Genomic DNA, 23,648 nt, shown 5'->3' on the forward strand with positions numbered 1-23,648 from the left:
GAAAAGCACTGGCGCAGCAATTTTATTAACACTAGAAAAGGATAAACAGTTCTCTCAGCATGGTGACTAAGCAAAATTTCAGCATTCAAGCCCTGCATGTACCCTCTCTGAGTGGAAAATTAACTCACTGAGTGAAGAAATACTCGTCAAGAGGAGAGGGCTTACAAAGGGCAGAGTGCCCCCAGATAAGTGCCTGTGTCTTGCACCATTAGTTTATTTCTTTCATTTCCAGATTCCATTTGTAAGAGAGCATTCTAGTTAGTAAGTGTAACATCATCTTAGAATGTTTCTTCTCATCTCTTCTCCTTAAAAAGGTGGGCACATTCCCCTGTCTTGGTGTTGATGCACAAGCATATTCCCGTTATTAATGGTGAAGGAGATACAAAGGCTGCAGTAAGCAAGCAGTCCCCCTCCCCAATCACAAAATAACAGTAGCAAATGAACAATATTTTTGTGTGCCTGAGATATGAACTCCAACGAAAAAAGCTTTTCCAGGCTCTCTTGGAGATGCTAAAAAACTCAAGCCAGGCTGAGAATACAAAATAAGCCTGAAAGCTGCCAATATTTAAATTAGCAGAATCCAGAGGTGGGTTTTTATTGTTTTGTTTATTAATATGAGATAGGACAATCAGGGAGAAAAATGTCACTGTAAAATTAGAACAAAAATAGCACATTTAAGAGCTTGGGTTTTTTTCTCTCAGTGTTTTCTTCATTGAGTTTAATTAAACTCTCCATAGCCTGATGAGCAAACTTCCAATTAAGCTTTTGTAATAAAAGAGTAAACATATAAAATAACTGCCTTCATGGGTAAGCACATTTGAAATCTAGGTATCCTAGTAAATGTTAGTGCTGTGAAAGAACTGGCGTACATTTTTTAAAGCTGTGGTTTTAAAACTAGTATATTCAGAATTAAACAGCTGTTCTAGTGCATAGGAAAATAGAAAGTAATAAGATTGTATTTTTCTTTTTTATAGTATTTTAATTCTCAGAGTATCATTATGCAACAGGTTGCTGACACCAGCAACATTTTCCAGATGCAGTAATTGAGATGAGTTGAAGGGTCAGTTAACTCACTCTCACAGAAAATTCTATACAAGAAGCGTCAGAGGGGTGGGATGGGAAGTAAAAGGCTCAAAGGAATGCAGAAAAAAAAAAAAAAGTAATTTATTGTTTCCAAAAAAATCAGGGAGCTACAGATTCAACAGCCCCCGCCCAGCAAACCATGAGGCACTCTGTAGGGATGTCATTTAGCCTCAGAATGCTGTGGCTGTTCCTTGCTGTTCTTAAATGGGTATGTCTGTGGTATTCAGCTTCTGGGAATCATAGAACCATAGAATGGTTCAGGTTGGAAAAGACCTTTAAGACCTTTAAAGCTTGTCCCTAAGTGCCATATTTACATGTCTTTTAAATCCTTCCAGGGATTGTGACTCAACCACTTTCCTGGGCATCCTGTTCCAATGCTTGACAACCTTTTCTGTGAAGAAATTTTTCCTAATATCCAGTCTAAACCTCCCCTGGAAGAACCTGACACAGTTTCCTCTTGTCATATCGCTTGTTACTTGTGAGAAGCGACCAATACTTACCTCACTACCACCTCCTTTCAAGTAGTTGTAGAGAGTGATAAGGTCTCCCCTCAGCCTCCTTTTCTCCAGGCTAACAACCTCAGTTCCCTCAGCTACTCCTTTTGTGCTCTCGACCCCTCACCAGCTTTGTTGCCCTTCTTTGGACACACCCCAGCACCTCAATGTCTTTCTTGTAGTGAGGGGCCCAAAACTGAACACGGTACTCGAGGTCGGGCCTCACCAGTGCCGAGTACAGGGGGGACAATCACTTCCCTAGTCCTGCTGGCCACACTATTTCTGATACAGGCCAGGATGCTGTTGACCTTCTTGGACACCTGGGCACACTGCTGGCTCATATTCAGCTGTCTGTCAACCAACACCCCCAGGTCCTTTTCCACCAGGCAGCTTTCCAGCCACTTTTCCCCAAGCCTACAGCATTGCATGGGGTTACTGTGACCCAAATGCAGGATCTGGCACTTGGCCTTGTTGAACCTCATAACATTGGCCTCAGCTCATCAATTCAGCCTGCCCAGATCCCTCAATAGAGCCATCCTGTTCCAGCCCAGGATGATCTAGGGAACATCACTTGTGACCAGCTACCAATTGGATTTAAGTCCATTCTCCACAACTCTTTGGGCCTGGCCATTCAGCTGTTTATTTACCCAGTGAAGAGCACATCTGGCCAAGCCATGAGAAGCCAGTTTCTCCAGAAGAATGCTGTGGGAAATGGTGTCAAAGGGTTTATGAAGTCTAGGTAGACAATGTCCACAGCCTTTCCCTTTCCACTGGAGAAGCAATAAGAATCGATTCAAAAGGAAGAAAATATGAAAACATTCTGTGACAAAGTCAAAGTTAGTATCTGATATTGATGCCAGGAGTCATGACACTTTGGAGAAGAAGAAATTTTGAGAAATCTCTTTCAGATGGTAGATAAGCACAAGAACTCAATGAGATTCATGAGGTGATAAGAAAAAGAATTTCAGACTTTGGGGTTTGTAGTGCATTTGTTGATATTTTAATAAAATGCAACATTACTCCAGATAGTAGGTTTGTTAATGCACATACGTCTATAAAATCATCCTCCTGAACAAACTTAATTTCCTTGGAAGATGGGAACTATTTCAGCAGTTTCTATAGGTAGAGGAGATTTTATCTGCAGTATTGTTTATATTCACAGTTGTCCTATTCTGGTCATGCCCTAAGAATATTGTGGGAAAGACAGATGACCTTCCAAACCTCACATTCACTTAGAGGTTGTGTTGGCTGATAACCAGCATGGTCTTTGTTACCTTACTGCTTTTCTCTCAATTTTGTTCTTTGTGTTGTATATTTTTATGAGATATTGAAATACTATATAATTACATGACTTTAAGTAATACCGTCACAAGCTGAACAATGACCTGCCTTTCCCATCTCCATTCACTTTCACCTCTAACAATGAGCTCATCCTTTCCAGATTGTGCTCTGTGAGGAAATTGCTGAATATAATGTTAAATATAGATACTATAAAATAACTATTAAAGTTAAGTATTGAAGGTTATCAAATTTCAAATAATAGTCAATGACAGAATCTGACTAAGAATTTATGTTAGGCTTAAAATACCAAATACCTGAATATTTGTATTTTAAAAAATATTTGTATCCTGACTCATCTCATAATCCACAGAGTTCCCTGATTAAATTGAAATATAAATGGGGGATTTATATGGCACTTTATTATTGAAAAATACCAATTATTTTATTATGATGTGTTGCTGCACATTGACTATAGAAGTACAACTTACTGAAAATCCTGTAACTAAATTGCTAACTAATAAAGCTAATGCCTCTTTTTTAGAAATTAGTCTCATGGCATCAAGATCAAGGCGGTAAATAAATATCAGTTCTTCTATGTACAGCCCTGGGTTTATTACTGATCTCAGTATGTATCTGTGTGTCCTAGCATACCAAAATATTCACAAGTTTAAAAAAAAACCAAAAAGCCTACTTTATTGTGCTGATTTGTATGGAGTTCTGCAATCCCCCTTACTCCTTGCATCTTGTCGATATTTGCTATATTTCTGTACTGTACTGAAGTCAGTAGAGAGTCACCCATCACTTGAGTGGCTTTTCAATAAGGACACAGATCTTAAAAAAATACTTAGAGGATAGAAGTTACATTACTGACTTGGAAAAGTCACTGAATATGCACTTCCTTTATGTGAATTTCTAGTCATTTAACTGCTAATGGCAGTTGATGTAGTTGTTCATTCATTTCAAATAAACTCTCTGTCTGAAACACCAATAATTCAACACTATGCCAGAAAGAATGAATACCGTCGAAACAGAAGTTCTGCATTTCCCACAAAGAGAGCTTACCATTATTGTTCGTCCCAACAAACAGTGGATGATGCATCCGAAATTAATTTCCTCTCAGACTGTCTTTCAAGCTAAATTTCAATGAGAAGACATCATTAAGTGATCTATATTTCTTTTCCCTAGGCCTTTACAATTGAATTAAGTCTGGGCCTTGGAGTGTGTTCATACTAAGTAGTTTAGATTGGATCAGAGTACAACTTTGAAGTGAACATCGCAGTCATTTCCCCTTACTTTGCTCTGGTTCATATTGCAAACTGTCTCAAGACACATGAAATGGATTCTTTTAGGATGAAACTAAACTCAAAATGCACTTCAGTAACAAACTTAATGCTCTCCTTAAGCAAATCATCATTCAGTTAATGAGGGCCAGCCTAGAACTAGTTCAAAATTTTAAAACCCTGAAAATATGGTGCCAAGCCCACTAATTATTTTGCTCTGCACATTCATATTTATTCATTGGCACTGTTGGTAATGTAGCCTCAGTGTTTCATGGAGGATGATAAATTGTTTCTAGCTTACACTTTCCGAAGAAACTGGTTGCCAGTAAGTGTCCTTGCTTTATTTTTATGCCATATATCATAGAATCACAAAATGGTTTAGGTTGGAAGGGACCTTGAAGATCATCGAGTTCCAACCCCACTGCCACACTTCCCACTAGACCACATTTCTCAAAGCCCTATCCAACCTGGACTTCAACACCTATAGGGATGGGACATCCACAATTTCTCTGGGCAACCTGTTCCAGTGCCTCACCACTCTCAAAGTGAAAAATTTCTTCCTAATATCTAGACTAAATCTACCCTCTTGCAGTTTGAAGCCATTCCCCCTCATCCTATCACTACATGCCCTAGTAAAAAGTCCTTCCCCAGCTCTCCTGTAGGCCCCCTTTAGGTACTGGAAGGCCACAATAAAGTCTCTCCAGGGCCTTCTCTTCTCCAGGCTGAACAGCCCCAACTCTCTCAGCCTCTCCTCATAGGAGAGATGCTCCAGCCTTCTGATCTCCTCTGAACCTGCTCCAGCAGGTCCATGTCCTTCGTGTGTTGAGGACTCCAGGTGTGGTCTCACCAGAGTAGAGTAGAGGGGCAAAATCACCTCCCTTGACCTGCTGGCCACACTTCTTTTGATGCAGGCCAGGATACAGTCAGCCTTCTGGGCTGCAAACGCATATTGCTCATTGCTGGCTCATGTTGAGCTTCTCATCAATCAGCACCCACAGGTCCTTCTCCTCAAGGCTGCTCTCGGTCCCTTCTCTGCTGAGCCTGTATTTGTGCTTGGGATTGTCCCGACCCAGATGTAGGACCTTGCACATGTGACTCATGATGTGCTGAGAAATCCCATGCTAAATATTTTCTATTGGGTCATACATTTGTTTCCTCTGAAATTTGAAAACAAAAGAAAAGAAAACAAAACACCCCACCCCCCAGGATACTTTACATCAACAAGAGCTCGGGAGTTCTTTGGCACTCCATTTCCTATGTTCTTTCCAAACAGCAACAAAAGTTAATTTATAGGAAAGTTGATAAAAAAAGGACTTCTGCACTTACAATGTAGCAGAACATAAATTACGTGACTTGTACTTTACATCCTGGAGTGCTGTGCCAATCTCTGGGTTCCCCAGTATAAAAGGAACATGGGCATACTGGAGCAAGTCCAACAAGGGTCCACTAGGATAATAAAGGTTTTTGAGCATCTGAAATACAAGGAGAGGCTGAAAGAGCTGGGACTGTTCAGCCTGGAGAAGAGAAGGATCAGAAGGATCTTATCACTGTAAATACCCGATGATGGGGGTGGGGGAGGCAGGCAGTAAGCATACATGGAAACACAGGAGATGTCATCTGAACATAAGAAACCGCTTTTTTAACGTGAGAGAGGGTGAAAAAAGGAACAGGTTGCCAAGAGAGGTTCTGGAATTTCCATTCTTGGACATATTAAAAATTTGATGGGACACGGCCCTGAGCAACCTGCTCCGGTTGACCCTGTTTTGTGCAGGGGCATTACACTAGGTGATCTCCAGATGCCCCCTCCAACCTCAAAAAATTCTGTGATTCTGTAGTTTGATAGAATTAAGCATCCTGTAACTTAGTAATGTTAAATGCTGAAGCTATTCAGTGACTACAATTGCATGCTTTTAGGGTCTGTGTAATCAAACTTGTTTAGGGTCTGTGGGGAGTAGTCAGTTAAAATGACAAAGTCACTGTGTTTCCCACTTGACCAGGAAGCGTTTTGCTATTTAAAATACATTGTTATTATTTACTTTCTTGCCAGGTTTTCATGCCTGCTAAATGTGGCCTAGACATATGCTGCACAAGAGACTATGTTAACATAAAATCACACCTGAATAGCTTTTACTTTTCAGGTTTCTCAAAATATGACTGAAATTTTGTAAAAGAGAAGATTAATTTTGTTCCGGCTGACAAGAAAATTGAGCCGCAAGTATGTTATAAAGCCTGTAAAAATCCATCTCATTAATATTTTTGTTTGTTAGAAGTTTTGCTAATATATTACTGCCAAATATACATAACAAAGATGCTCAAAATGATGTACCATCTCTGTACCAGTGTTTCTTTAAAGAGGGAAAGAAAAGATTAAATTGTAAATTTTTCATGAGCATTCAGCTAAATACAGTCGCTATTAGATTAAGTATACTGAATTGTGTAGAGCTGCTAATTGGCTAAGATTCCAAAATATCTTTTACCCATCTAAAATGAGCAATGGAGAGAAGCTGTCATCATAGAGTACAGTGACCCAAAATTTTCTACAGCAGTGACTTGCTGACAAAACTCTAAATTTTTCATTATTAGCCTTCAGTTCTAATACAATAGCAAATAATGTTTCCAAAGAAATGAAAAAACTGTATCAAATGTAAAATATATAGAAAAACCTAGTTTTTCTTCTAATTTTGCCCAAATCAAACAAATATGATTAATTTATGTGGTTAAAACAGGCAGTAAACACAAGGTCCAGTGCATGGAGCTGCCACAGAAAAAACTTGTCAGTTGTGCTGGAGGATCTCTCTTCCTAGTGGGTTTTGATCTTGTAGATCTCTTCAGTATTAATAGACATTGTGTACTCTGTATGTTTTACCTTTCTTTTGCATTACATTTCTTCATACAACCCCAATGAGCTGCTACTTTTTTACATTCAAAGCAGAAGTGAACTGGATATTATTTTCCTCTTTTCCACATCTGGTTTCATGCAAGTATATAATAACGACATATATAATGTATTTTCATTTAGGCAGACATCATATAAACAGGGTTTTTTTCTTCCCACAGCTCTTTCTCCTTTGCTGCAGATCCAGGGAATTGAACATGATTGCACTGATATGACAGTTGCTGAATCACCATCCACAGCCTAACACAAAGCCATATAGAAAGAGCAACTGGAGGCAGAAACAGAAAAACTCTGGCAGGGATTGCCAGTAGTTGGCATTTCTCAACTGCCATCTCACTATGAATGAGAAATGGAGACCAAACTATTAAATTCTAGACACAGCAAAGGCAGGGAGTCAACAGGAATTTGAAGAGCTGGAGCTTGAAGTTAAACAAAAGTTGCAAGCGGGAGGTTAAAAAAAGAGAAAATTTAGGAAAGCATACATTTATTTTATGTCTAAAAGTCAGAAACAAAGCATTCCTATTTTTGCATCTTCAAATATGAAAACCTATTTTCTAGAGATATTAATAAATGATATTAAACTATTACTTTATGTTACTAAAAGGACACAAACATCTGGAATTTATCAGGCAGCTTCTTTCTTTTGCTCCCAAGTTTATAAATTGCCCTACAGATGACAACATGTAGTGTTTATAGTACGCAAATTTTGGAGTATATAAAGTATTACCTCATTATCTGACATGAAATGTATTCAATATAAGGATATAAGGTTTCCAGCAATGCTTCAACTTTCAGTAGTGGTGTAAAGACATAATTAGACAAGCTTGAGTCTCTTCCTGACAGACAATTGGCTTCTATCTCCATCCATGGCACATCATCAACCCTTCTGCAAACTTCTGTTGCCTTTTCTATACTTGCCCCCAAGAAATTCTTCTAAAATACTCATAGCATTCTGGTTCACCAAAAAAGGTTCACAAAAAGGGCCAATAATTAATTTTTGCTAATGTTACACAGCTTATGCATGCACGTTTACACTCAAATCTGTCCAACGTATTTAACACAGACAGTAGGTCCATATCTTACTAAAATTTAATTTTAACTTAATTCCTTTTGAAGTTGAAATTAAACGTATTAAAGCATAAAGAAAGTTCATAACCTTCCACTTGTTTGCAAGTTATAGGTAACTGCCTTGGACAGTATGAAGGCAAACATTTCAGCCAAACAGCTGCCCACAGTATGCTCTGCTTGGCCAGACTAAATGTGGCACAAAACTTTCTTTAATTATTTAATGCCAAGAAAATTTCAAGTATCACAGGGATGAATGTGGTTCATACAGATAAGTACCCATGGGAAAAGGCTTCTGAATATATGTGTCTTTAAAAGAGCAAATGTGAGCTGACAGCATACCTTTAAACATACCATCCCAAACCAACAAGCTTACTGTGGCAATTGCATAAAAATCCCAGAATGATTCAGACAGTTCAGTAGTTGAGGTAACTTCCTCCACCAGCTCAGACATGAGGTGATATCTGGATCCCTGCTTCCTTTGACTAATTCTGTAAGAAATGATCTTACAGTAATCCAGTTTCATAAATAAATGAGCATATAATGCTTGGGCTTGCACAGGCTTTGGCACTTATTTAGAGGTCTGCGTTGCAGGTTCCTTACCCACAGTAGAGCACATGGAGGTATTGTCATGGTTTAGGTCAAATCGGCTACTGGGGACCTGGGGGACCCCAGATGGGACCGACAGATGCTCCCCTCTACCCCTTTTCAAAGAGAGAGGCAGAGGAGGGAAAAAGAGACTTATGAGTTTAGAAGGAACTAAACTACTTTAATGAAGTATTAATAATAAAATAAAAAGAAATAATGAAATATAAACAAAACCCTATCAAGCTCCCAAGATGACAATCACGACACCGGCTGGCACTGGGTGAGTCCCAGGCTGACTCAGTGACAGACGGGAAATGGATTCCGGATCTGCATTCAGGATCAGGATCACAGGCAGATGAACAGAGTCCTCCTCAGACATCAGCCACTGAAGAAAGAGAGAGAGTTGACCCTTTGACCCCTCAAAGGGGGGGGGGCATACTGAGCATGAGGCAGATGGGATGGAATACCCTATTGGTCAGTTTTGGGTCACCTGTCCTGTCCCCTCCTCCCTGCAGGTGGGACCCCACTATGCTTTTCCACTTCCGACCCTCCAGCGGGGCAAATAACAGAGTTGGTTGGCCTTGGGTGTTACAGCAATAAGTATAAGCCAGAGCCTCTCTGCATACCATGCCTGGGCATCAACTATAAACATAGGTCTTAACTCTCTGAGAGAGTGAACATTGTCTGCACAATATGCTGTTAATTTCAGTGGTTAGAAGAGGCCTAGCTAAGAAGCAAAGTTACTGAACAAAATTGGTCCTGTTTTACCTCAAACCAGGACAGGTATATAGCATTAGGATGCCTCATAGGTACAAAAAGTAAGCTGATTACTCCACGGGGCACCTCACATTCCAACTTGAAATATTACAGATAAGTGGCAAGAGAAATAGACAAAACCATGGCACTCCCTTGGTCATGCATTGCTTTCTTGGAAGCACATTGCATCACCACGAGTGAATAAAACCAGCTCTAAACTTACTGGGGTGAATAGGAAGGTTGGTGTATCTTGTGTTGGAACGTGACAGGCATGGAGTTCCAACTATAGAAATATTTGCATCAAGCAGAAGCCCACCCATACTTAAGAAGTATATCCCTCACACAAAAAGCCTTTACTTGATATGGGTGTCCTGAAGGCAAACGCCAATGTAACTTGATCCAAATAAGAAGAGGTACAAATAAGATACCACATACAATTTGTGTTGTTTGCATACATGTATGGCACAACTAAATAGGGTCTGTGTTTCAGTTTTGAGTTGCTTGTTTTGAAATGGTGTCTCTGTCATTAAGAAAGGATAGCAAATTATGAATATTATATCTTTTATGTCTGAAGTACACCATGTATTTAAAAGTATACTCACAAAATGGGACCCCATGAATGGTTCTCTAAAGGCAGCTGTATTGTTCATGGAGAAATCTCGTGACCAGACAACTGTTCATAAGGACGGACCAAAGGTCTATTCTGGACCCCTTCTTTTAATGGGCTCAAAACCACTGATTTAAAATGCATGTCAAATTTCACTTAGAATGTGAATGGTTTTGTTTTCTTGTGGAGTTGCATAGATTGCAATAAAATTAAACTAATAATAATATAAACATGTCAGAGAATAGGCAAAATTAAGTCACCACAGTTTGAATTTCCTTTCACTGTCCTAATGAAGTGCTTTAATCCTGATAACAAAGGTCAGTGGTAGCATAGAACTCATTCTTTTCTTACTTACTCTAATGACATTGTTCATTTTTCTGGTAATCATAGAATCACAGAACGGTTTAGGTTGGAAGCAACCCTAAAGATCATCTAGTTCCAACCCCCCGGCCATGGCCAGGGACACCTTCATCTGGACCAGGTTGCTTAAAGCCCCATCCAACCTGGCCTAACAAACAAAACTTAATTTCTTTGCCTGTGGTAATTATCTCCCATAAACCAGCAGAATTGCAATCCAGGCTGCCCAATGCCTTCACCTTCTCGTATTATATAACATTTTGTTTTCCAACTACCTTTATATCACTACAGTTTTGAAAAACAGACAGTAGCTCTAAATGACAGTAATAACTTTGAAGGGCAAGTTTTGAGCTTTGTTTACTTTCTTACTTTTCTCTGCCTCCTGCTAAAGCTACTCCTTGATACTCCAGGGCTAATAGCTATCCTTCTCTGAAGCAGTGAAGAGCACAGTATATACAAAACATACTGCAGGGTGAATACTTGCAGTAACTTACCATTCACACATCCAAAGCTACAGAAATGATCAGGGAACTATTGAGCTAAACTGTATGTTCTTCAATTTGCTGGATGTTATCAAATGTGTGTTTATGGTCTTATTTTAAGAATATCAAGTAGAAAATTTAAACCTCAAAGGATGTCATGACAGTCTGTAAATAGAACATATGTAAGTGGATTATTTCACCCAGGTTAAATACTGGTGAGATTTTGCTTAGAAAAAAAGTCACTAATGTGCCAGAAATACATTTAAAAAAAAAAACATCAGAAACTTCTAAAGGCCTAAAATGCATCTTAAGTCTTTTTGTCAGCTGTGCTTGGATATACAGGGAGAGAAGCCACCGTAAACAGTATGCAGCTTTTATCAATATCATCCAGGATATGTTTGTTACACTTGCAGTGTAATTTTACTGCCTCATCATGTTTTTCTAATTCCACTGCAGCCATTTGTAATCCAGTTTGCTATTCTGTCCTGGCTTAAACAGAGGATGTCACTGAACCTTAGATGTAAAACAGGTAAAGGCAATGGAAATTAAAGCAGTGGAGAAACCTTCAAACACCTAGGCACTGGTTTAAAATAGGCTGAATGAAAGAGCAAGAAATCCTAAAATTAAAGACAATGAAGGGGCAAAACCTTGTTTTTAAAATACCTTGATAAAGGTTTAAATGTTATGGTATAACATCCTAAAATCTCTAAAAAATATGTAATTATTTACTTAGCAAGTAACATGTAGAAGTTCTCATTAAGCATCTTGAAATACTGATTAATTTTTTTATCAAATTACCCAAACACTATTTTGAAGTGAATCGTATTAACTGTTAGTTTTTAAAAATAAAGTGTTAAACCCACTGGGACTTAACATTTCATGCACAAATCATAACACTTATGCCCGAGGCAGGCAAGGCATGACTACTGTTTATTATCGCATTTTTTGTTTTAAGGAACTCATGAAAGCAGCAGTGCCAAGTAAGGTGGTGACTTTTGACCGCAGAACTCAGAACAACAATAACCTGTGGGCTTGAAAGAAAATATGTATTGCAGTATGATCCCTAGTGGACAGTAGTGCACATAATAAAACTACCAGACATAAAATGTTAGGGGTATAAAAACTTAAATTTTGCAGAAACTCCCTACTGACTAGCTGTTTGAAATATGGCCAATGGGATACATGGAACAAGACTGACACCTAGTGGTCTCATAGTTCTTCCATCAGGGAGGTATCTTCTTTCTCTTCTTCATTTGCAAATGTAGTCATATATGTACACACCCACGTATGTGTTTTCTCTGTCTTATCATTGATACTACTTTTCACACTGCTAAAATCGGTGTTCTTCATCCCCATGTAGACCTCGACTCAGCTTGTAATCTAAGGAGACAATCTATAAATACAAGGTAAAGGAGAGATGTTCTTAACTTGGTTCAATTTATATTCCTCGAGTCTGACACTCAGCTGCAGAATGCTGATGTGCAACACCATGTGTATATACTTCTTGGACGTCTTTTTGATTCAATAAACAGCCATATTTATAATCCACTGTGCCCCCGATTTGCTTTGATTAGCTGCCCCATTTCTTCAAGGCATTCTTAAAGAAAGACATATTAAAAAGAGGAGAAAATGCTTTTGGAATTTGGCTGAAGAGGGGTATTCCATTATTATCAGAGAGCTTTGAAAAAGCTCTGTTTCTCTGAGAAGAAACAGCAAATGGAACTAGCACCTGTGTGTAGATGAATGTAGTGAAAGAAAATTCCCTAGCATAATTAAAATAAATTAGCATCTGTTCTCTTTTAAAGCTGTTCCTGACATAATGTTTTCTAATGCTCAGTTTCATTTAAAAATTAATAGCACTGTCATGTTCCCTTTCTTAATATTTGCCTCAAACTAACAAATGCAAAATACTATAAAAATGGTTATCCATAAACAAGCAAGGAGAAAAAGATAGCTTTTCAGAAACCACACTCCTTAAATAGGCAGTAATGCTTTTATTGCTCCCTGAAATATTCTGCCCTGTGCTCTCTTCACAAATCCATGAATATTGTTGATTGACAAAAGCCTGGATAGATATGAATCAAAACCTTTTTTATGTTAATTTATATGAAGATGTAATGATATTCAACTGCATATTTTTCTGTATCTATTTCTGTACCACTAGTAATAAAAAGGCATTGCTTCTTTCAAAGGTCTAATTACAAACCTCTAGAGAAAACAGTGCAATGGAATTTAAACATTGTCACGGTCACTGACCTCAAGCTGAACAGAGAAAGCAAATCTGTTCTTCACTTTACTTCTAAGTGGTGTTGAAAATCCAAATCTAATATTGGTTACATTTATTTACACGCCATGGTACATTATAGTAGCAAGACCTAAGAAAATACCTGGATTAAATCAAGACAGATAAAATATATCCCACCCTTTGTGAGCTTATTCTTGGGAGCCAGGCCTGAGAAGTGCTAAGAGCTTTCCTATAATACGAATAATAAAGAACTTGCTTTACATGGAAAACATGATGGGCTGCTAGCTAGGTGTGTTAATATGCTGGTCGTTTTATTGAGGATGCATGCAGGTTCCTGAGAAATACTGATTTTTGTATTACCAAAATGGCAGCATAATCAGAGTCATACTTGTGAAATGCTCTTGAATGCTCTTGGTAGACTGGACCAGTAAGACAGCTTTCAATAAATTCTCACATAATGGGCAACATGTCAGGGTTTCTATGATTTGCATCAGGAGGGGGTTTGTACATGTCCTGTTAAAAGATTTGTGGTTTTATACCTGTATTATAGCTGTAATTCATTTCATAGCAAAGACTTTATTCAATGAATGTAGCAAGATTTTCCTCTTCTTTTTCAAGAAAATTGTGATTGTCTGATTAAGTTCCTGGAGTAGAATGTAGGATTTCCTGGTTAGGTTTCTGATTTCTTTGTAGACTGAGTCTGTTGCATAACATCTCAGGTCAGAGGAGCCTGACTTGTCTGTTGTCCCATCCTTCACATTCTTCACTTGTTGATGTATATTTGAGTCCATCACACCTCTGTTCTTTTGCATACCTGAAATCATTGGGGGAATTTTACAGGTCATAAGGAAGGCAGTAGATGTTACAGCCTTTTCTACAGGCTCCCTTAGTTGCATTTTGGTAGCAGATTAGAAAGTACTAGGGAACATTCCCAGACATGTGACTCTATTACGTACTGGGTTAGACATTGTTGGTGACACGGATGTTGGGATAGAGTGCACCCTCAGCAAGTTTGCTGATGACACCAAGCTGTGTGGAGCAGTCAACACACTGGAGGGGAGGGATGCCATCCAGAGACACCTGGACAGGCTGGAGATGTGGGTCTGTGGCAACCTTATGAAGTTCAACAAGGCCAAATGCAAGGTTCTACATCTGGGTTGGGGCAATCCCAAGCACAAATACAGGCTCAGCAGAGAATGGATCAAGAGCAGCCCTGAGGAGAAGGATTTGGGGGTGTTGGTTGAAGAGAAGCTCAACATGAGCCGGCAATGTGCACTCGCAGCCCAGAAGGGCAACCGGATCCTGGGCTGCATCAAAAAAGTGTGGCCAGCAGGTCAAGGGAGGTGATTCTGCCCCTCCACTCTACTCTCATGACAACACACCTGGAATATTGCATCCGGCTCTGGAGCCCTCAACATAGGAAGCAATTGACCAGTTGGAGTGGGTCCAGAGGAGGGCCACGAAGATGATCAGAGGGCCGGAGCATCTCTCCTATGAGGAAAGGCTGAGAGAGTTGGGGCTGTTCAGCCTGGAGAACAGAAGACTCCGGGAAGACCTTATAGTAACCTTCCAGTATCTGAAGGGGACCTACAAGAAGGCTGGAGAGGGACTTTTTACAAGGGCACGTAGTGATAGGATGAGGGGGAATGGCTTCAAACTGGAAAAGGGTAGATCTAGAATAGATATTGGGAAAAAAAATTCACTCTGAGGGCGGTGAGGCACTGGATTAAATTGCCTAGGGAAGCTGTGGAGGCCCCATCCCTGGAGGTGTTCAAGGCCAGGCTGGATGGGGCTTTGAGCAACCTGGTCTAGTGGAAGGTATCCCTGCCCATGGCAGGGGCGTTGGAACTCGATGATCTTCGCGGTCCCTTCTAATCTAAACCATTCTATGATTCTTTGACTGCCAAAAGAGTTCCTCGCACAGCTCTGGGCCAGGCAACTGTCAGTTTTCCAAGCAATACTTGGGTATGGTTCCAGTTCCACAGTTTTCCGTTGTAAAGTCTTCAGTGGCAATGGTGGGATATAAAAGAGGTAACAGAAAAATGTGTATGGTATGGTCAATGTTTAAGAGATATGTGACCACAGTGAATGGTCACTAACAACAGAATATAGTATCTTCTTTTCTCATCATCAGTGTAACATCTGGATACCTATTTGAAGCACGTATTTGTGAAGCTACTTGGCCTACAAACTCAACAAGACATTTCATAAGAACTTTCTCTCTGAAACTTTCCTTAAACTTCTGGTTTATGGCTACCCCTTTTAGGTTGGTTTTACAAATACTTCCTGCATCCTTCTGAGGAAATGGAGATATTCTGAAATAAAAAAAAAAAAAAGAAAGAAAGCAAAGACAGACTGTCTAATTTTTCTCACCTATAAAATCTTAATTTAAATGGTGTCTAAATTAATAATTCATAGCAAATACATTATGTGATTAATGAAGTCTCCTTTTGTATTATGCACTTATGTTTTATGGTATTATTTGCATTACAAATATACATTGTTTATTTTCTCAGTGTAACTGTTCTTAAAAGGATAGTTAGAGAAAAAAGCTGGAGTTTTACTATCTCTAGGAGAGTTAGCAGCAAGGCAGTATTTTAAATCTGTTTAAAATATTGGGTTTGGGTCCTGTAAATACTGTTTAAGTTATCTTCCTTAAAATAAATTTGCTAGCACAGTATTTAGCAGCCAGCTGCAGAGTGGAAATGGAAGACCTCAGTGTAAGCCCATGCAAATTACTTCAGTGGAACTGCATCAGTTTACTCACAGCTCATATATACACTCAAGAAGTCCTTGCATGCATGTTAGATCTTTGGCTCATTTAATTTCCTCTGTACCGAGTGTATTACAAGGGGAAACTGGACCTTGCCCTTTGCTGTTACAAACATCCTCCCATATTTCCTACTTTCTGCTTATTGATGTAAATGTGAGATTATTGTCCCTTTGTTCTTTGTGAATGTCTCAGATAGCCTCTATGTGGATTAGTGCTAGAAAAGCATCCTGCCCTGAATGTTCATTTGAAAGATATCATTAAAAAGAGGTACACATAGTCAAAAAAATTCATTTGAATGGATATTCATGATAATCCCTTTGCAATGTTCACTCTATACCATCTTCAAGTCTGGAGTGAAGATTCAGGTCAGTTCTTGTTCTGTTCCCACATAGACAAATGAAAAATTCCAATTTCATGTTACTGTGTTCATGTAGAAAATCCGCTTTAACAGTTGAAATAGCTAGAATTTGAAATATATGTCCCTAACCTACCCAGGTGAGTCTTCATATGACTTGCTTGCTCAGGAAAGTGAGGAGACTATTTCACCACACTCAGTCTGTTGAAAGAATTAAATAGTAAAAGCAAAAGATGACTGTCAGACAGTTTTATCCGCTTCAAGGCTTTCTCGCTCTCCATGCAATGAGTCTTGCTTGGAAAAGCATGGCCCCAGGACCTGTGATTAAGGACTGTTAAATACTCAGCAAATGGTCACAGCATCAAATAGAAGGAAGAGGTGAGATGAGAGGAGAGAAGGAAACCTTGCATATCAGACCAGTGTAAGGACAAAATGGAAACTCTTACTTTATCACCTTCACTCTATGCGGATTACTGCTGTAAAAAATCCCTTCCGAAAAGTGACTTTTCCAGAAAGATAATAAATGACAGTTTAGAAGAGGAAACAATTTACTGATATTCTGAACCTGAATAGTTAGTTGCCTGGGTAAGGCTTGTTTTCTTTCTGTCTTCTTTCATTTGTTCTCACTTTTATTATAACCCCTCAAGCTCTGGAAATGGGTGTCTTCAATTACAAGTTATTTAAATCAGCTGTTCCAGTAACATATTTGCTATTTTGATCAACTTTTGAATGCTAATTAGAACATTCTTCCTACTGCTTTTCTCCTTAGGAGCAAGAAACTCAGCTGTGTAAATCAGCTTTTGATGATGTACACAGTGGTACGTTTGACTCTGAACATTTAAAGAGAATGGAGATGTTGCAACAGAGCATTTACCATACGGTATTCAACTTCTCTTTGTCAACAGTAACAAAGAATGGTAGAGGGAAAACAGATAGCTTTGTACCTAAGAGGCTAGGCTGCATTTCAGGAGATCGGTTCTTTTGAATCAGTTTTTCTGAATGAGTTTCTTAAAAGATTAGGTCAGTTCTTTCTTCACAACATATTTCCTGTCTGACAATTAAATCCCAGCCCCTTATCTGAAAAATAGGAAACAAATTTTCCTACCACACCAAAACGATTTAAGGCTGTTTTTAAAGCTTTCATCACCCTCCCCATAAATGATGAGCGTTATATATGACCTGGGGAGTACCTTTATATTTTTATTTTTAAACAGTGGAATATCTACAGGAGAATGAGTGACATTTTCATTGACACTCTCCATGCTACCTCTTTCACAACTGCATTTTCTTCATAATTAGATTGTGTAGGATACTGAACAGGAACCAAACCTAGTACACCAACAGGATTCACCTAGTGAGATCAATATAATTTCCACTGAAACAAATTTACCAGACCTCAAGACACAGAGGGTTTCCTTTTTCCTGGTCTGCTAGGTGTGAAGGTGCTACAGTTCCTGGTGTCCAGGTCCAGCCCGCAGTGAGCCCGAGCACACACACTCTCTGTACTCAGTAGGCACACTCTGTACAGAAACAGCCAACCATCAGCATGATGAACCCCAACATGAAAATACTGCCTTTAGAGCTGACACCACAAACAGCACTCATAAATTTGAGCTAGCTTGCTCAGGATCGGAGCTAAATTGAAGAGGATTAAATAGCCCGATCTTGTTCTTACTTGCCAACTAACCAGGCTCAAAGAGTGCTAGCAGATCTCACACCCTCCACACACATACACTTACACAGCTGACCTGAACTTCCCAGTAGCAAGCCCCAGATCTCATGTCATACTTACTGGTTAGCCCAGATTGACATTTGCTACTGTCTCTCAGGCACACAGATCTCTCCAGTAGCTGGCCCATAGACCTGTGGTCTCCCCAGTATCTCCCAGACTGCTTGAACTACTTGTCAGTTAGTCTGCTTTGAAATTTGCAAGCTTCTTTTACACAAACACACACACACAGAGCAGAAGACATTCACACAGAAAAATGCCTAGTGAACTTAACAGCTACCTGCTTAGATGTGACTGGCCCTTTTTATTCCCCTTTCTCTCTGTTTTCCCATGCTTGTTCTCTCCAGATCCACTATTTCTCTTCCCATGCCTCTTCCCAAATAAACAACCTGCCTCGAATTACTTTTTCTGCATTCATCCCGGTCTTGCTACATGCACACCCAAATCTACTGTTTCTGAGGGACTAGAGGCATGACTACAGGTTTGTTTATGTGAGTGTTTTGTGATGGTAAAAACTCCTTAGAGGAAGACTGACAAATCTTATTTGGTCTGTGAAGTTAATATCTGTACTTGGATGCTTGTCAGTATCTGTATTCTACTCTGTAGGAACTTATCTGAGCAAAGAACTGTGAGGATTATCTCACTTCTGTGCATAATCCTAAACTAACCAGATGTTAGATGTCAAGAATTTACTCAAAACTTAGTATGATAAGACTAAATACGCAAGAGAAGGCAGTACCAGACTGAAAGCGATGTCAAGATTTTAGGGTTTATTTCATTAGTTAAACCTCTTTTCTATCAAATATCACCAGCTTTTGCAGCCTGGCTCTTCTCTTTGTATACCTGAATATCTATCAAAGCTAGCATTAACCACAAGCTGATTCTGCACTAGAATCAGAATTCTTACTTCACATGGACAGCCAAGACTTGGCTGGATACCGCTACAGGGATCCAAATGGATATCTACAGTTTGTTCTGTGGGAACACAAAATCAGTTTGTTACTGTGGTATAATTACAGTCTTCATAATCATTTTCTCCCTGCATTTCAGATTTGAGCACTCCTGAAGAGATCTCAGATGTGTTACATTTCAGAGCATTCTGTGATGCTCATTGTTTCCTCTCAGGACTTGGAAAAGAGTGGATTCATAAGCATGAAATAGAGAATAGCAGGTCAAAGGTTTTCTATTCATAATATAATTGTAGGGGTCCTTTTCTATGAGTAGTTCAGTAGGCATCCATATTTGGTGATTCTAATTTGGTAGTTGTGTATGTTCCTGTCTGCAGAGGTATGCAGCACCAGGGACAGGTGCTCCGGATTCAGTGGGAACAAACAAAGAGAAAAGATTTTTTTGCCACTGTGTATTTATGTGACTATTGACATCGGCTTAGAGGAAGCAGCATACTGGTACAATGATTTCCACTTAATGTGATCACTAGCTAATTTGATCCTCCCTGTTATTTGATTTGATCTCCAGGAAATAAATCATTTCCATTGATTCTTATTGTGGATTCTTATTGTTTATTTTGTTCACGTCCAATTCAGCTAATACTAGATAATTCAATCAACATTTATTGAATCTGCCATGCAAAAGGGAAGAGTAATCATGTTGTTTACAACATAAAAATAGACTTGTGTTATGTGTCTTTTCTACTCTCCTCTTCAGTTTTCCTGCACCAGTAGATAATGACTTGAAATTAGTAGTTACCTTTGAGGGAAGCTGGAAATTAACATTTCATGGCACCTGCAACATGGCCAAGCACAAGTTAAAAATAAAAATGTAAAAAGCTATTAACATGTTTCTGCTGTCATTTGTACGGGTGTATAAAAGAGTCCACATTACTGAAGTCAGGTGAGCTACACTGGCATGAAAGTAATCAAGCCAACAGATTACATTCCTGGTCTGTCTTGACATTAGGTAATGAGCATGTACAGTGTGTTGTTTTTAAATGGGAATTTCAATAGTTTTGTTTTCTCAGATGATTTTATTAACATGCACTTTAGGTGTTCTCCTAAGCCCCCTGTGGATAAATCATCCACTTACTTAATATGATCCCAGTAAGGTGAAAACAAATAGCTAGGCTTTGCTCGGAGTTCAGTTGGGTCAGTGGCTATGAAAAGTGCAGGTGGCAAAAATTAAGTTAATGATGATGGGAGCATTAATAAGTCTTTTGAGCCACTAATGCAAAGGGATTTTATACTAACTACTACTATTAACATGAAGGGGAGCCATGGAGGTGATTCTCCTGCTCATTGACCAGTGACCACGTTCCTTAGGCATGAAGTGTGAAAAACATGACCTTCTTAAACACAAATACTTTCTACATTTTTGCCTCGAAATGTGGTGACCCAAACAAGTTCCCCTACTGAGCAATGGATAAATAGGGCTGGGTGTTGTTTTGATTTTCAGTGTTGTGACAGCCCTTTTAATAAAGATACAAGTATAAAACCGAACAGCAACTTAATGGAGCTGAAAATGTTTCATATGCAAGCAACTGCTTCTAATTGAATCTCTGCTCTAATTTTATCATGCTTCATTTTTATGGTCAACCATTCAAAGACAGTAGATATTTTTCTGGCATGACCAAGATGGTTTTGTTACATTTATCAGCAAGTAAGTACCACTTTACTATAAGGAGTTGTTGTGTATTTTATTTTAAATAATTCACATGTATGTTGCAGATTATTTCACTGTAAAATATAAGACTGTGGAAAAAACCCTAAAACTTGACGTATTTACATTTTATAACATGATTTTAGTAAAGGACTAAGTATAAAGAAATGCCTGAGAATGATTACTGTTTTCAGTTCTGTGCTAATGACCTGTTGTATGCTTTACTCTAAAATGTTCCCTGCTCCAAGGAAAATGGGAAATCTCATCATATAAGTCTTCCTTTTATAAACTGTTTTTGGAAAGAGATCGTCATCTTAGTGAAATGAAAATGATTGTGCTGTATAGTGAGATGGAGAGGAAAGTTGTCATGTGTCTAAGTCATGTCTCATATTTTGTAACTGAAGTTACAGTATGCATACATCAATGCAAATTAAATTCCAGTTGTTTTTCCCATATCTCTTTACAAGTTTCTAAAATATAATTTTCACTTGTAAGAGCTCTTTAAGAATTGTCTTTCATCAATCTGTCAAAATAGAGATTCATATACTGTTATATCACAGGAGATCATATACTGAGATAGCTATTTTACAACCAAATATCTTAATTACTTAGATGTTTAAATCAGCATAAAAGCCAATTTGTGTATCATGTGTAGAGACTGGAAATGATCAATATCGCACTCCGGAAGAGATCAATGTGGCAATCTCTGGTTCCAAGGCCCATAAACTCACTTCTCTGCAAGATGCATCAGACAATACTTACAGACTAGATTTTCTCCATGCTACCTAAGAAGAAAACTTGTGACAGGCAAGCCATTCTGACATGATGGGAACTGTTTTCCATCTCTAAATCTGGCCAAATCCATGATTCTGAATAGGTAAGCAAATATGCTTTTTTTTAGACTGACAACTCTTCCAACAGCTCAGGGCAATAGTCCATTTTTACGAGTGTCAGATCTCCAACTGTGGCCAGTCACTGCTGATTCAGAAGAAACCATCAAAAGTAAAATAAATAGCATCAATCTCGCTAATTATGCACCAAGAAAACCCCATCTTCATGAGATGCCACATTCTGAAATTTACGATTTCTTCCCATTAATTATAAAGGGAGCCTAAGGTGACAGGCTTAGATGCAGATACGTATATTTTGTAGGTGGATGAAGTCTATCCACCATGCCTATAGAAGTTCAGGAAAATAATGTGCCAAAATCCTTGATTATTTCAGTTTACTTCATACTTCAAGAATGGCTGTCTTCATTGTAACACTGATATTTTTGTGTAAAATATCCTGTAGTGAAATCCATCCCACAATCTCAGTGCAGTGCCTGTTAATTTTCTTGCATAGAAGAGAAAAGCACAGGCAAGATAACTCCAGTCCAGATTCCTCCACGTCACCTCTAGAACTAAATGCCAGTCTTAGAAGGGCTAGTACATCTTCTGGACAGAAGAGAGACTCACCACTTTCTACTGTCTACAGGAATCCAGGGTAACTAAGTCCTTAAATGTATGTATTTCAGTTAAATGCCTTAAGTTAGGAGGGAAGAATGTGGGCTTCCATGTCTCTGTACAAATCACATAATTCACAGAATTCACAGAATTCACAGAATTGTTAGGGTTGGAAGGGACCTCTGGAGATCATCTAGTCCAACCCTCCTGCCAGAGCAGGGTCACCTACAGCACGTTAGAAAAGGAACTGTTTTCACAGAAGCTAGAATAAGAAAAAATAAGTCTTGCAAATTCAGTAAGATATTAACCATATACCAGGCAAATGTAATAGCAATGCTGTCTTCCTTGCAGGCATATTGCGCTAACCCTGTTAGAATAAACTCTAGAAATTCAGAGAAAAGAGAGCAATAAAGGCACATTTGAATGAACCAGCACTGATCAAACAACATGTAAAGGAATAAAACAAACCAATGAAAAATAGACACAACCAGTTTAAATTACTAATGACTGAAAATTGTGTATTAGACAGAGGGATAAACATACAAATAAATTTCCTTCTGAAAGTAATTGAAAACTCAGTTCAGTGTTACTGCTGAAAAACCATAAAGCTCAAGTATCCTTGCCATGAATTTGTTGATAGGCAGAACAGAGAGACTGTGTATCTTGTTACTGGATTCAGTGGTGCTGACTCAGGCCCTCTTGCGAAGACAGCAAAATAGTTTATTTGGTTATGTAGTACAAATCATAATATTAGAGCAATTGGGTTCCCTTCTTATTCGGCAGCAACTTTTTTTCAGATTTGGAAAGAGTAGAACTGTTCCTTGTATCTATATTCTATGGCCACTAGACATCATATTTGAGAAGTCATGGCAGTCTGGCGAGGTTCCTGCAGACTGGAAAAGGGGAAACGTAATTCCTATTTTCAAAAAGGGAAAGAAGGAAGACCCACGGAACTACAGGCCAGTCAGTCTCACCTCTGTTCCTGGCAATATCATGGAACAGATCCTCCTGGAAACTCTGCTGAGGCACAAAAATCAAGGAGGTGATTGGTGACAGCCAGCATGGCTTCAACAAGGGCAAGTCATGCCTGACAAATTTGGTGGCCTTCTATGAAGGGGTTACAGTGGCAGTGGACAAGGGAAGATCAACAGATGTCATCTACCTGGACTTGTGCAAAGCGTTTGACGCTGTCCCACATGATATCCTGGTCTCTAAATTGGAGAGACATGGATTCGACAAATGGACCACTCAGTGGATAAAGAACCGGCTGGACAGTCGCACTCAGAGAGTTGTGGTCAATGGCGTGATGTCCAAGTGGAGACCAGTGACGGGTGGCGTTCCTCAGGGGTTGGTACTGGGACCTGTACTATTCAACTTCTCTGTCGCAGACATGGACAGTGGGGTTGAGTGCACCCTCAGCAAGTTTGCCAATTATACCAAGCTGTTTGGCAAGGTGGACACACTGGAGGGGAGGGATGCCATCCAGAGGGACCTGGACAGGCTGGAGAGGTGGGCCCAAGCCAACCTCATGCAGTTCAACAAGGCCAAGTGCAGGGTCCTACATCTGGGTCGGGGCAATCCCAAGCACAAATACAGGCT

Source organism: Charadrius vociferus, unplaced genomic scaffold (assembly GCF_000708025.1).
Source record: "Charadrius vociferus isolate BGI_N301 unplaced genomic scaffold, ASM70802v2 scaffold123, whole genome shotgun sequence".
Classification (NCBI taxonomy): Eukaryota; Metazoa; Chordata; class Aves; order Charadriiformes; family Charadriidae; genus Charadrius; species Charadrius vociferus.